The sequence below is a fragment of the Propithecus coquereli genome, unplaced genomic scaffold, assembly GCF_000956105.1.
Source record: "Propithecus coquereli isolate 6110/MARCELLA unplaced genomic scaffold, Pcoq_1.0 Scaffold1806, whole genome shotgun sequence".
NCBI lineage: Eukaryota > Metazoa > Chordata > Mammalia > Primates > Indriidae > Propithecus > Propithecus coquereli.
The window spans coordinates 31,391-37,454 of record NW_012142813.1 but is presented as its reverse complement, the minus strand read 5'-3'; the positions used below and the strand labels follow the sequence as shown (position 1 = coordinate 37,454).

Sequence of the window (6,064 nt, the reverse complement as noted above, 5' to 3'; positions counted from 1 at the left end):
TGGGGAGATGGAGGGTAGTAAGGGGCAGCGGGGGATGCAGCCATTTGCTGTTGGTGCTGACTGTGGGAAACACTGAGCCTGCTGTCCTTCCCCTGCCACCCGGGTCCAGAATCCAGCCATCATGGCAGCAAGGTACTGTCTTGTTGATTTCTCTGGCCTCCACCCTGTTTGGCGCAGGTCTTTTTTTAGAATGCTTTGCAGAGTCGGGACTGTTGTGTCTGGTAGGCATTTTAATGCCCAGTTGTTTGGGTAAATTCCCATTTGGGGGACGGGGATTGAATTTTTTATATGTGGGTGGGGGAAGAGCTTTACCTTAAGTAACTACCTCTGGGTTAAGGTGGGGTCTCTTAAAGTTATGGCCTTTAGCTTAGTCAGGATTTTCCAGAAAGGTTGGTCAGTGCCCTGTTTACCTGGGCAAGGAAGTATGGTGTCACTGTTTGGTATGCTGTGTCTGAATACCTTGCCTTAGAGGCCACAGCACTTTCTTTTGTGTGAACTTTGAAGCAAACCTGGGTGGCCTGTGAAGCCAGCCTTAACCCTTGTCTCACTTCCACTGTGTCTGAGTAAAGGACAAAAGGTTCGTGTAGGAGATGGACACTTGTCTATGGGTGATCAGTGTTTGACTATCTTTCACTGGCATCAGGTTGGGATGTGGACTTCTTTGGCTCTGGTTTCTCTTAGCTACAAGGATCCTTCTGAATTTATATTACAGCATTGGGCCCATAGAAATGCAGGTGTGCCCGACATGGGGCTTGCAAAGCTTGGTCTGAAAGTTACTGTGAAATTAAGCTATAACAATAGCTTGGATCCAGTCATAATTTCCTCAGCTTCCCCACCACCCGAAAGGTCTGTGCTTGTAGCTGTTTGTCTCTGAAATGGGGATAGTTTTTCTTCTCCACTTTCCACTTCAAGCACTTTAGTGATAAATATTACATGATTTTGTGGATCAGGGAGGGACTGCAGTCTGATTCTCAGAACTCTTAAGGACCAGAGAGTTGCCCCAGGGGTATGACCTGGCTGTGGGCAGGGTTAGTGTGGGTATGTCTTCCTTTCTGAGGCTTGAAGACATACCCATCCCTAATCGCCATGTTGTCTTTGGTGTTGGGGCTGTGGTGACGGCCAGTGCTCTTCTTTCCCTGGGCTCTAGGTCGTCTTAGAAAGCCCACTACTGCCTCCCGGAGTAGGATGCAGTCCTCCCACCAGCCAGCTGCAGTGCCAGATTGCACACCCTCGCCAGCAATGCAGGAACATACAGCCCACATTCCAGTGCCTACACTGCCTTCCCATCTGAAAACCAACTAGCTCAGTTTCTTCAGGGAGGGAGGAGATATTTCAGCAGCTTCAGACGGCCAGGGAGTTGTCCTTGCAGTCAGCCTGGTGCCTATGTGGAGCCCAGGATACAAGCTTATTCCTTCGGCTCTGCTTGGTGAAATACTGCCCAAGGCAGCTATGGCATCACATCTGCCCATCTTGTACCACTCTTAAGTATTCAGATTCAGCAATGTCGGGGCAATGTTAGAGATAGTAGGGCTCTTGTCTAAATTCGTTCCGCAAACATTGAGCATTGGCTGTGTGTGGCACTGTGCAGGTACATCAGTGAATAGCATAAAATTGTTGTCTTTTAGTATCTCCATGACTATCTTGGGAAAACGTACCAAATACTGCATGATAGTTACTGCGATAGGGACTTTCGTTTTCTCCCGTAAGGATTTTGTACACTGGGACAACCTTCCATTGGATTCTCAGCATGAGCCTGGTATATGGATACCGTTCTTCAGGGGCCAGAGTGCTTCTGCTGTGAAGATCCTGGGGTGGAGTCTTGGAGAGTTGTGCCCCCAAGGCCAGCATGGATTTGGATGTGGCACTCTGTGGGGTCCTTCCTTTCTAGACTGCATGTCCTGAGGCCCCACCCCTTGCTGGGGAGGAAGCCTTGAAGGGCGAGATGAATGTTAGCAGTGTGCCCCAGTGGCACGTGTCCAGGGCTGCCCTTGTCCAGCTTGCAGTATCTTAAGACCTATAATAGAACAGCAGGGCTGTGGAAGCTGTCCTCGATTTCCTGGGCTGGGGGATGGAGTCACTAATAGCCACCATTTATCGACTACTTTTTGTGCTAAGTACATCACATGATTTTAATGTTTGCACAGATGAGGAAATAGGCTCACAGAGGTCACAAAATGCCAAAAGTGATACAACTACTGGCAGACTCAGAATTCCAACCCAGGTCTTTTTAGTTCCAAAACTCTTACGCTTCCTCTTACACTCGTGTTCCTATTAGCAGAACGTGTTGGGCAGGAAGATTTATCTCAAAGTATCTCCTTACATAATTCCAGGGGCTACTCAGCCAGAGGTGATTTGCTCCCTTGAACAGTTCTCTAAAGGCGAGGGCACATGACAGACAGTTCTGACTCCCTCTTGGTCCCGGAGTCTCAGCTCATCAGCTGTACCCCCCGCTGGATTGGTCTTTCTGCCTTTTCCCTTGTGACTCTTCTGTGTGCAGTTTTATTCAACAGGAGAATAAAGTGACTCTGAGAATCTGCTTTGGGGGACCTAGAAACAAAGACTCCTAGTGATGCCCTGTGGACAGACCATATGCTTAGTCTAAAGATGCCAGAGGACAGCCCTGTTTTCTCCCACCCCACTTTAGAAGACCCTTGGGATTAACCTGTGCACACTCTGGTTTCTGCCCTAACTGCTACCCAGTGAATGAAACGTTCCCTGTGCTGTGTCACTTGCAGATTCCCCTTAGTCTGCAGGCTAGATCAGCTCGGGATGACGGGGTGGGGGTGGGGTGATGTCTTCAGCATTTTGCTTTTGCTGCTTCTGTACTTACAGCCTTTCTGAAGCAGTGTTCAGAATAGGATTGGATCTCTGTTGTGTGGAATATGGACTTCCTGGGCCCAACCACGGTCTCTTGCAAATAGGCTTCAACTCATGGTTTTCCACTGTTACATACCCAACAGTAGCATGGTGCCTGCCTAATGGTCGTTTCATAAATATTTGTTGAATGAATAATGAGTGCTGTTGGTGTTGAATGATCATGAGCCACAGTGTTAATCTGAGTGTTTTTTAACTGCACAATTCAGACAAGGTCTCTCCTATTCTTTCGCCTCCTACTCGTATTGATTGGCTGGATGGACAGATTCTTCAAAGATCAGTCTCTCTAAGCCCCCATTGCTTCTGGGGTGAGATGATGCACTTACAGAAAGTTCTCACCGTACACTGGAGCCTGATTTCTATCATGGAGTCAAGTAGTGTATTTGGGGACCACTTTCAGTGCAGAAGACAATAGAGAACCTGGGGAGCAGTGTAGCAGCAGGTGCCTTCTAGGTGAGAAAGCTGTGAGGTGGTTGGGTATGTGGGCTGATCTTACATGGGACTTAGGTACATCTTTTCTGCAGGTAGTGGAACTTGTCTAGTGATCAAAATTGGGAGTTACACTAGGGCGAAGGGCTGTCTTTGGACCCATGGGATCCAGAGTCAGTGGAGGGAGCCCACATTGGAGTCCACTCCACAGTGGAGGGAGTCCACAAAACATCCCCACCGCAGTTGGGATATGGTGTAGGATTGCAGATTTGGGGTCACAGGCAGAGTGGTCTGCTTTTATACCTGGGATAAGTGCTTCCCTCCTGCCTCCCCTTCCTACCTCTATGCCTCCAGATGGATTCTGAGCCAGGCAACCTAGAACCAAGGATAGCAATAGGAAGGGAAGGGGTCCAGGTATATGGCCTTTTGTCTCAGGCTGGAAATAATGGCTCCTGGTCTGGATTTTCTCCATGACCATTCTCGTTAGTTAGCTAGTGTCTGATCATGATAGGTTGGGCCTGATCTCTCCTGTAGCTGAGCTCAGGCTCAGACAGTGTCTTACAATGCAAGCATCTAGTGCCAGGCCCTTGCTGCCATCGCTAATGCTGCCATCAGACTCTGGGTGCCTTTGTACTCTTGGGGAAGGCTTCAGAAAATTCCAGTAGTGACTCAGCTGTAAAACCCACAAGAGCTGGCATAGAAATATGGAAGTAGAGAAAGTTAACAATCAGTCTAAAAATATTACTGCTGATTTGGTCTCTTGTATCCTCTGAGGTAGCATTAATGAGCTGGAACCCTCCGCCAGGTCCTTTTTTCCCCAGTGACTTCCCTGAGAGCTGTCTGTAGCTGATGCTGATCCCTGCCCGCATGTGAGTGGGGATGGGTGCTTGTGCTCCAAGAGGAGCACAGTGTCTTAGTGACTTCTGCAAGATGGGGATTTGGTCACTCAGCCGCCAGGACTGGAGACCTTTGGTAAACGTCAGGCTTTCTATGATCTGGAGTTGTGGAGACTAGGACAAGAATAGAGCAAAGCGGTCAGGGCCTTTGGCGTCATTGAAGGTTGACTATGAGACTTCTCTCCCTGCTACTCCTACCCCTCCTGTAAGCCATCTAGTTTAATGTTTGACATCTGGTCTCGAAGCTCTGTGCCGTATGGGGAGACATCTGTCACTGGCCTGCAGTGTAAGGGATCTGTCACTTCCACTTGATTTTAGGTTGTGTGGCTTAAAGAGAGAGTGCCTTTCCAGTAAGTGTACTCCATGCTTTGAGATAGGAAGAAGGGAACAGTCTGACACTAGCTCTTTGCTTCTTTCCTCCTGATTCCCAGCTGGTGGAAATCAGTGCTGCTCACTGAGTAACCATACATAGGGCGGCAAGTATGGTCTCCTGAGCTGAGCTGGGAGCAAGATGGGTTCTCTTTTGAAATGAGGTCCCACTTTCCTGGAACCCAGTGTCTCTACTGCTTTCCTTCCTTTGATCTATAGATACTCAGAGAACTATGTGGCCAGGTCCTGTGTGAGGTTGGGGTGTGAAAGGACAGTCAGGTCACTATAGGGCAGGGGCTCCCAACCTATGGTGAGTTGTGTAATTATTTCATTATATATTGCAATATAATAATAAAAGAAAGAGTGCACAATAAATGTAATGTGCTTAAATCATCCCCAACCTCCTCTCCCACCCTGGTCCCATGGAAAAACTGTCTTCCATGAAAATAGTCTCTGATGCCAAAAGGTTTGGGGGACTGCTGCTCTAGGGCATCTGACAATGGGTGACAGTTTGCAGAAAAAATGTCAAACCAGCTGGCAAGTTGTAGGTAGGCTTCTTGGTACTTGTCTTCTCAGTTGTTTCTAGTCGAACTTATGCTGTGTGCCTTCCAGTTTAGTATGTGCAGGAACCTCATGCTTGGAGGTACTGACTTACCCCAGGTGTGTTAATTCTGGGGAACCCTGATCATCTCTCTTCCAGATGGCATTGCCCCTTTCTGAGCTGTCAGTCCAAGCCCTTTCCTGGTCTGTGTGGTTGGAAACACTCTTCCGTGCTCCTGTACTTGAATGTAGGAATCCATTTCAGTGGCTCCGAGGATCCCAATAGGTTCTGGAGGAGAGTTGATTGGGAGAGGGCTACTCTTCCACCCTGTTCCTCCTAAAGCAGGGTAGCTTTTTTCAGCCTATATCTGTACACTTAGTTCTCTTTGAAGAAATTGTTTGAAATTAGTAGGAGGATTGTCACAAACTTGGTGTTGCAAGTCATTGTTTCTCTAAACCTCTTTTTTCGCAATGGTTTGGGTAGGGATGAACTAAGGTTTATTCCCCTAAGTCTGAGGTGCATCTAAGTCAACATTGTGTCCTTAAAAGGAATATCCTTGGTAGAAAAGGGATGGCCTCAGTGAGCATACTGGCTCTAAGGCACATAGTATTCTCTTTCTTTCAGTAGAATTCAGCAAACATTGATTGCCTGCTTTTTGCCAAGTGTGGAGCTAATTGCCACTGAAGTAAGGTGGTAAGGGTGGCCCTTGGTATGTTTGGTTGAGAAGCAAAACTTTGTACGCATGTGTGCCTGAAAATGTCTATACAAATGTTTTTGAGGCTTTAAAAAGCTCGTTTAAAAAGATTCTTGCTTATAATAGTCAGAGACTGCAAAGGGACTCAATTATTATCTTTTCCCCTGGAATCCTAGTTCCTGTTACTTTTGCTTGATTTCCCTGTTAGGGCTAGATCAGTTACCTTGAAAAAGGCAAAGAAAGCTGAATGAGAAGTGACTA

General features: G+C 47.5%; 1 protein-coding gene across 2 annotated transcripts in view; it reads left to right on the top strand.

Annotated features, from left to right (window-relative positions):
• The window catches only part of CPEB1 (cytoplasmic polyadenylation element binding protein 1), a 26,998-nt gene that overhangs the window by 1,318 nt on the left and 19,616 nt on the right, over window positions 1–6,064 (top strand). The gene's annotated exons all lie outside the window — the stretch shown is intronic.